The 9,333-nt window shown below is 42.1% G+C and overlaps 2 long non-coding RNA genes across 2 annotated transcripts in view; one reads left to right on the top strand and one right to left on the bottom strand.

The window, feature by feature from the left end:
• Positions 1-9,333, bottom strand: part of LOC107716357 (uncharacterized) — a 32,631-nt gene extending 23,298 nt beyond the window's left edge. Inside the window, exon 1 of the long non-coding RNA XR_001637198.1 lies at positions 9,272-9,333. This is a non-coding gene — a long non-coding RNA (uncharacterized LOC107716357). The remainder of the gene's footprint in view (positions 1-9,271) is intronic.
• LOC107716358 (uncharacterized) overlaps positions 7,700-9,333 on the top strand; it is a 12,899-nt gene continuing 11,265 nt past the window's right edge. Inside the window, exon 1 of the long non-coding RNA XR_001637199.1 lies at positions 7,700-7,710. This is a non-coding gene — a long non-coding RNA (uncharacterized LOC107716358). The remainder of the gene's footprint in view (positions 7,711-9,333) is intronic.

The following is a 9,333-nucleotide window of genomic DNA, read 5'->3' as shown; positions in this document are numbered from 1 at the left end:
CTTTTCTGTAGTTTTTCAATGGCTCTCGGTCATACCGACGACATTACCTGAGCAGTCGAAGGCTGCGCATTTACGGAGCAAAAATGTAAGTGTCTAAAGCATACGCACAGTTCCATTGAATGATAAATGTGTTTTAACAATGTCCTGCAACCGAATGTACGAAGGAAATTGTTAAAATAACCACAGCATTAACAACAACCTTGAAATAGGAGCGCGAGGTTTATCTGATAATCAGATGCATGAAAGTAGCGTTCGTTGCTATAGCAAGCAGACATCGGGCAAGTTTTCTTTCAGAAAAGTTAAATACTATAGCAATTAATTTTTTGAAAATGAGATGAAGTTTTCACACTGAAAGAGAAGTGATCTCACACTCATAGAGGTGCCAGGCTATACCTGCAGCTAAGCTGAATAAAAAGCAGAATGAACTAAAACGTTAAGACAATAAACACAATAAATAAATAAAATTTATGAATGATGCAGTGCTAATTGACAATTTATTACAGTAGCCTACAGAAACTATGAAGTATATATTTATTTTACCTTATTCTGTGCAGAAAATGTAAATAATGGTTTGTAGTATATAAAACCATCATAAAATTGCCATTAGGAAAAAATAATAGATTACAAATGATTGATTATTGTCCAGCAGTGTATTTGATTTCTTATAGCAAATTCAAAGTTCAAAGAGATAAGAAAAGAATTCCTTGTAAAAAAAATAAAATAATAATACATACATACATGCATACATAAAATTATTGTATTTGACATTTCTGTCACTTCTGACATGATAGCTACGCCCCTTGTGTGACAAAATGTTTGCCAATATAATACTTTTAAAGCTCTTTTTTCAAATCTTGGCTTACATAAATTTCTACGTCATGCCATATAATCATTAAACTAGCATCTAACAATAGACAAAAGGTTTTTTTTTCTAACCTATGGTTCTGTAACCATAAAGGCTTCTGTGTAATTTGCCCCCTGACTAAGCATTTAAAAAATTTAGGGGAAGCATTTAAATAATCCTGTGAATGCACTTAAAGAATGCAGAATCGAATCGTTAATCAAATCGAATTTAATTGTGAATCGAATCGAATTGAATCATTGTGAATTTGCAAAAATCGTACTGGAATCGAATCGAAAACCTATGAATCGTGAATCGAATCGATTCGCTGTCTACCCAAAGATTCACAGCCCTAAGAGCAATACATTAAGTTGTGATTACAAAATTACACATTTAAAGTCCCCCTGTGGTCAAATATTTTATCCCTTAAAACATATCTTTGATCATCAAAATGACATATTTAAATCTTTTTTCTTGTGAAAATAATTTTCTCATGCCTTAAAATAGCTTGAATGTAATTCTACACCCTTGCCTCATTTACTATACGCTGATCTATGAATATGCAAATTAGCCCCGCCTCCACTCTGTCACACCAGCCAGGTGGTGCGTATTTTTTCCACGCTCATGTTAACGGATTAATAAAGCGTGCACACTGCACACGCTTGCTGTCCGGCAGTGCGTTCCAGGAGCGGTACGTCTGCAGCAGGGCAGAGATCGTTTCCGCACAAGTCTATTTTTGCTGCGCTGCAATCGCTGAATTAAAGTAACAGCGCATTTTTTGCAGTAAATATGAACATGGATGGATTGACATGAAAATTTATTAATTACACCATAAATGCATATTATTGAAGTCTACTGTGTTTCACAGTCATCACATATGGCTTTTTGGCTAGGTTTAAAGGGAAAGAGCACTTTTAGATAAACAAGGCAATAATAGATGGCACTCGTGGAGGTAGGAAAACAAAGTTCTTTATGAACCGCAGGATTGCTTGTAATAAAGATTTCAATGCAAAAGGAAAGGCAGTAGAGCTGACTATTTCTGTCAATGGTAAGTTTGTGATAACGTAAGAAAAGTAGTTTAAATGTTTTGCCACTTGCTTGAGCAACTTAATATATAAATCTAGAAGTAAATGCAAAAGTAAAAAGCATTGATTAATGTGTTGCTTATATTTATTGTGTTTAAACATGAAAAGATGTTATTAAAAATCCTGATTGGAGTATCACTATAAATAGTTATAAATGATAAAAAGAAGGCTTTAAAAAGATTGGTATCGGTGAGCGGTATCGGCAGATATTGCTTTCTGTGATCAGCCTCAAAAATCCTGATCGGAGCACCCCCTACTATTGGAAAATGAGGGCAGAAAACCAAGTCAGAGCATCGCTGCCTTCGCCATGGCTGGGGACACTCGAATTTAAACGTCAAGATTAAAAGGAGAAGAAAAAGAAAGAGAGGGAAGTGGAGAGAGAAGGCAGAGGGTATAAAAGAGGAACAGTTTATGGCAGAAAAAAAAGAAAAAAATATATATATTTTTTTTTTTCAAAAATATAACAAACAAAATATAATTATGAAAGATTAATTGTTTTAAGAGATTTTTTGAGAGAATTTTTATTAGGGACGAAAAACTATGAAAAAAAAATACCTTAATACTTTACAACTATTTACATCTAAAAAATGTTTAGATAGTTTACTGGGGGGGGGAGGCATGTTTAATTGCAGTTCCCTTTCAGTCTGTCACTTTGACATTGTGTTGAAGTTCCGACACTAGGGGTCGCTCTTGGGAGCCCAGACACCTCTGACATCATTGAGAAAAGGCCAATGAAATTGGTGAGCAAAATTTGCATAGCTGGCCACGCCCCAGACATCCGGGTATAAATAGGCCAGCCTGGCATTTGCTTACTAGTTCTGTTCTTCGGAGCCGATGCAGCGTCTGCATTTTTAAGCAGCAGCAGCACTGCGTTCACCTCTCAATCTCCTCGTCATTGGATCTATGGCACAAGTAGCGGTTTCTCTTTTGCCCATACACAGATAAGTGTAGTGAGAGTACCCCTGGGTGCTTCAACGGCGATCTTTGAGAGCAAATTTCCTCTTAAAGAGAAATTTCTCTAAAAGAAATCCTTATCTCTAAACAGATGGATTTGTATGTTTACAGCATGCCTTTCAATTTGTATCCTTCTGTTTGCAGTTTGTAGATCTCACCCTCTGACAGGCACGATTGCTGTGCTCAGTGTTTGGGCTGCGCCTATGCTGAAGCAGCTTTTGTGGATGTTCTTCTCTTTGTGGATGCTCGCGGCTCGCCTTCTTTTTTTTATAAAGACCATGAGTTTACCTCAGCTGCTTCCCATCCTGGCCCTTCTACTTCCGGGTACAAGGCCTCGATGATGTGCTTTCTTCCCGGAAGTGCATGAGGAGCTGATGAAATCATGGAAGGCACCTTTCTGCCATAACACGTTACTCTGGTTCCTCTGTTCTCACCACCCTTGACAGTGGTCCAGCGAGGGAATATACGGAGGTTCCCCGGGTGGAGAGAGTGATTGCAGTGCATTTGCGCACAAGATGACGCCGCATGGAGGGGTCGTCCGAGACTCCTGTCTAGAGCATATAAGTTACCTCGTCCTTTGTTGCTAGAGCTTATACTGCTTCTGAACAAGCTGTGTCCGCTCTGCACGCAATGGCTGTCCTGCAGGTATTCAGGCCAGGGTCTGCACAAGGGTGGTCCCAACCCAGAGAATGCAAGGACTGCGTTCAGTGACTGACTATGCCCTCTGGGATACGAAAGCCACGCCGCAGGCTCTGAGGATGGCGATGTCTACATTAGTGGTCCAGGAGCGCTACTTGTGGCTCAAGCTGGCAGAGATGCGGGAAGCTGAGAAAGTGCGCTTTCTCGACGCCCCCATTTCTCAGGTTGGTCTCTTTGGCGACACCATTGATGAATTTGCACAGCAATTCTCCACGGCTAAAAACAAACGGAGGCCAGTAAACGCATCCTGCCTCGGCGTGGGTCTGGTTCTACGGCCCCCTCTGAGGACTCCTGAGACCTCACAATGGCCAATCACTCGCAGGAAGGTGGCACTGCCAGCTCGTCCTCAGGATGCTAAGAACTTTTTGTAGCGATCCTGAGATGGGTGACCCAAGGAGGAGGGACCAGCTGACCAGCCTAGCTCCACTTCTGCCGGGGGGACTGAAGGTGGATCCTGCTGGGTGGATCCACATGGCAGAGCAGTGTTATTTAAAGAGCCATTCCTCCTTTCCTGGTCACACTCCCGGCATTTCTGGCCCTCCCATGTGTGATGGCCAGACACTAAAATTGGGCAACAGAGCCTGTTTGGACACAGATTCTGATGCAACAAGACAGTCATGGAGTCAGTATGACGCACGTCAGTGACCTCCGGTTCACGCATTTGTCAGTGACAGCTTTGAAAGAGCTGGCAGACAAGGCATTGTGCACCCCGAAGGACATACGTCCTCTGCCACTGTGACTTCTGTTTCACAAAGCTGCAGGAACCCTGCCCCAGGTACATCAAATGTAATTCCAGTGAGACTGTTGGCAAGGTGGATGCTTGGTTAAGCTCCCCAGATCTTCCTGATGGCTACTCAGGACCATTCGGCTCGGCTATGCAATTCAATTTGGAACCCTGCTCCGAGGCAAGTGGAGGCTTCACCCCCAGCCGGTCCAGCTGTTTTGGAATCGATTCAGTCAGGCGCAGATAGATCTGTTGGCCTCACGAGAATCCACTCATTGTCTACTGTGGTTTCCCTCACCAAGGCCCCCTCGGCACGAACACACTGGCACACAGCGGGCTCAGACCTATGCGAATATTCGTTTCCCCCAGTGAGCTTCATTGCATGGACACTGTGCAAATTCAGGGAGGACATGGAACAACTCTTGTTTGTGCCAGATTATTGGCCCAACAAGACTTGGTTCTCAGAGCTCGTGCTGTTTAAATTAGCTCCTCCCTGGCGGATTCCCTTGAGGAGGAACCTTTTCTCCCAGGGGAAGGGCACAATCTGGTACCCACACCCAGATCTCTGGAACCTCCATGTCTGATCCCTGGACATGACCAGGAGGAACTCAGTGGTCTTTCAACTGCAGTGCTGAATACCATTATGCAGGCTAGGGCACCCTCTACAAGGTGGCTATACGACCTGAAATGGCACATTTTAGTGAATTATTGATGTTCCCATGGGAAGGATCCTCGGAAATATGGCATCAAATCTGTACTATCCTTCCTCCAAGAGGGCCAGGATCTACACTCAAGGTGTACGTGGCCACTATTACAACGAACCACGACCACTCCAAGGCCACGCTTCATGTCCTCTTGGGATCTCTCAGTGGTCCTTCAGGCTTTACAGAGAGATCCGTTTGAGCCTCTTCAGTCAGTTGTACTTGAAGACGGCCTTCCTGACTGTGCTCATTTCTATCAAGAGGGAGTCTTGATAGAAATGAGAGTCCTCTCCATTAATGAATCGTGCCTATAATTCAGGCCGGCAGACTCTCAAGTTGTCCTGAGACCCCAGCCTGGATATGTGCCCAAGGTTCCCACCACTTCTTTTAAAGATCAGGTGGTAACCTTGCAAGCTATTCCCCCGCAGGAGGGGGACCCTGACCTGTCACTGTTGTGCCAGGTGCGAGCCCTATGCATCTATTTGGAATGCACACAGAGTTTAAGACTGTCTGAACCAGCTCTTGAACTCAAGGTGGCTGGTAGGGTGTAGAGCTTGCATTTAGCGCCTTCCCCTCTCTGAGGTGATAATGTGCGCTTATTGAGTCCAGTTCAGTTCCTTCTTATGAACCCTGGACTACCCTTCCCTCACTCAACCACTTCCTTATGTAGCTGAGTTTAACAGACTAGCTTGCTAAAGAATCCATTACGAGTAAGTATCCCTCGAGGGAACTCTCATAACGGATTAGTGCTCCATACGTTTTGGCTCCCTTTGGTGGTCCCATATGTGTATTAGTCCACTGCTCTGTTCCGAATAGGGTTCAGTGTTTCCCCTAGTCAGACAGTCAGCCTGCTACTTGTTTCTGTGCTTAGTAGTTCTCCCCTTAAGCGGAGCCCACCACAGAAACGTTCCCTATGTAATAATCCCTTTTAGTAAGTCCATAGGATGAATCTGCATATGTTACCTCCCCTTCGGTAGGATGTGGTTTCCGCAGTGTTCTTTTCCCACTTGGGAAAACGAACGCTTTCCCAACGTTCAACCAGGACATTCCAACCGCTATCTATTCTTGCTTTTCTCAGAATGAGAAAAGGCTCCAGCTGGAGGTGACCTCTGCCTTATATGGCGGCTCTCCAGGATGTTGGAGAGTGAGGTCATAAGTCTTGGATGTTGGAAGGTTACGAGGAGGTGAGGCGCATTTGGTCATGGCACGCTGAGCTTGTCAACATCTGCGCCCCCATGGACTCGTAACACAGTTCACAGTTCAGCGTCTCGGTTACGTATGGTAACCCTCGTTCCCTAATGGAGGGAACGGAGACGTTGTGTCCCTTATGCCACAACTCTGAACTGCTTCTGAGTGGTTTAGACGATTCTCGACTCCTCAGAACAAAACAAGTGAGCAAATGTCACGCTGGCCTATTTATACCCGGATGTTCGGGGCGTGGCCAGCTATGCAAATTTTACTTGCCAATTTCATTGGCCTTTTCTCAATGTCAGAGGTGTCTGGGCTTTTAAGTGCGACCCCTAGTGTCAGAACTTCGACACAACATCTCCATCCCTCTATCAGGGAACGAGTGTTACCATACGTAACCGAGATGTTTTTTCTTTTCTTTTTCATATCCTCTTTTCTCATGTCAAAATAAAAATAAAAATTTTATAAAGTACAATAAATTATGAAAAATAAGTTTTAATATCTTAAATATATTGTTCTTGGAAACATGATGAAAATGCAGATTAATAAAAAAATTTGCAGTGAAGAACACAAAAGTGAAATTAAATTAAAAAGAAGTGGAAATGAAAAGGAGAAAAAGTGAAAAAAGAAAGCTGTCGAGACCCCTTTCAGGAAGTATCGCCCCTCCTTTGCTTTAATGAGGTTAACGTAAAAGCATGAGCAGAATACAGTCTCTCTTAATACACAACAATGGAAAGGTCGCCTGCTATCACATCAAGGCCCCCGTGGCGGTACAAAGCAAGTGTAAAATTACAATTACACCTTAATGAATGGCATATTTCATTACATACATGCTAATTAAGAAGTTTCGGATACAACTCTGGCTGTGATAAGCATCTGCTTTAGTACCATGACAGACTGTTCAATCCTCAGAGCTACATGTTGCTTTGTTCTGAGAGAGGGAAAAAAGACAAGAGCATATGCGTATTGGAAAAGGGTAGCGTTTGTGAGGCGGTTCTTGTGCTGCTTTCGGAGCGGGGCCTCTCGCTGCAGTGTCAGTGTTCCAGGTGGAGTGTGGGAGGAAAGGCTGGTGTTCTGGCTTTTGTAACGGGCACCCGTCTCCACAGGCTGACGCGAGTGCGCTAATCGCTTTAGCTGATCCCGCTCGGCTGTGTGTGAGGCAGATGTTTGTCAGGCCACAGCACTGCTCCGCGTTCACACTGCACTAAGCGAGATTAACCGCCACCTTTATATATTTATTTATTTCCCTCGTTCCCGTTCTTAATCCCCGACTAAAAAGCTGAGGGGAAAAAAATAGCACTATATTAAATCATTGTGTAAAGCACCCGGCGATCGTTTCACAGAAATTTGTTTTCCTCCACGAATTTCAAAGACCGGCATTGAGGAGAACAGCCAAATGCATAATAAGATAAATGTTTATGAAACAGCGACAAGGCCACTCTATCATATCGACATGCAACTCTCTGAGGTCTTGGAAATATTTTCCTGGTGTAAGTCAAAAAATAAGAAACATTTGAAGTGAGAAACCCAAGCCCTTGTCATTTGATCTCTTTTCCCCTTTCTTTCTTCTCTGTTGTTCCATTATGCAGGTGCTGGAGGCCTGAGGGTATGAGGCATCCGCAGGACTGGGCTGTGTGCAGATGCAGCTACCCTGTGCATAAACACTACCAGACGTCCATCCAGCCCAGCTCTGCTCTGCCGTATATTACTAACAGGCTTCCAATTTGGCCAAATCAACCCAGCATGTTCCTCTATGCTCGCCGCGCTCCCATGAAAAGGCATAGTCGTCCAGGATATGTAAACATCTCGCAGCTTATGGCAGAGGATGGGAATGACCCGCTGCCGGTACAGAGGACAATGTGCAGGTCAAACGTTATCCAGATGTTATGTACTTTGTTCTAAGCCGCTTGAATTGTTGTTACTGTTTCATGATTTTTCATGAGTTTTAAGACAATGGTAGTCATATTTACATACACTCATAGTGACCATATGAAAATCTTTAGTACTAGGGGTCAACCAGGATTTCTTTCTAATAGCTAATGCTAATATGTAGAATGACATGCATAAGTTGCTAAAAACATCTAAGCTGTGGCAAAGAAAGCAGTGTGTTGCAAGTGACATATAAAGGGCTGTTGTGCTTGATAAAGGTTCAAGACCGGCCTGGGTTACATCCTAGTCCTGTTTTTCCTCTTTTTCCCTGTTGGTTATTTCATTTTGGTTATTCACTGCCCAAAAAGAAAGCAAGCAAGCAAACAAACAAACAAATAAAATGTATTTATATATTTGAACATGATAGAAAGAATTATAAATTGTACAAAAATATGAAAGCATATATTTCATATATTAGTTTTTTCTCCATTTTAAATATTTGCATATATTTATGCATTTATTGCATATATGTTTATAAATGTAACAAAAATACTACTATGTTTAATGTTTAAATACAATAAAAAGTAATAAAAATTATGAAAACAACTAATAATAATAAGCATAAGTAAATATATATTTTATAATTTTTTATTTATACATTTACATATTTTATGCATTATATAAATTCTTATAAAATGTTTAAAAAATATATAACCATATATTTTTTTCTTTGATATATTTTTCTCATACATTTTGATGGCCTAAATTTATTGTAATAATTAATCGCAAGTAATCTAATGATTTTTCTACTTAAGCCTGAGCCTAAAGGTTCAGGTATACTTCATTTTCTGCATTCCGCTCAGTCTTGCGCACAGCAGTTTCCACATGGATGGATGAGTTCGACACATGCGCAGTACCTCCTAGTGAACTCTGAACATGAAAGTGGACTGTCTGAACATTTCACCTTGCGTGCACACTGTTGTATGCACACCGTCCGTGTGGACACAAAAAATGGTGAGCACTTAGGACAAAAAATGCACAGGAAACACTGCCTTAGAATCAAAAACAGTACTAATCTAAATGCAAAAAGGTAATAAATTAACTGTACAGTAAGGACAAATATCTCAATTTACAGGCACTGTAAATGAAAAAAAAAAATTTGAACCATGAAATTGAAAGAAAACAACGTCAAATTTAAAGGCATGCCGACCTGTGTGTTCTGCAAGCTGGGAGTAACGTCAGCAGCCCCCTCCCCCTCCCCCCCCTTCATAT

The sequence above is a fragment of the Sinocyclocheilus rhinocerous genome, unplaced genomic scaffold, assembly GCF_001515625.1.
Source record: "Sinocyclocheilus rhinocerous isolate Xijiao unplaced genomic scaffold, SAMN03320098_v1.1 scaffold869, whole genome shotgun sequence".
In the NCBI taxonomy this organism is placed as follows: Eukaryota; Metazoa; Chordata; class Actinopteri; order Cypriniformes; family Cyprinidae; genus Sinocyclocheilus; species Sinocyclocheilus rhinocerous.
Note: the sequence above shows the minus strand (reverse complement) of the source record. Positions and strands in the feature narration are given on the sequence as shown.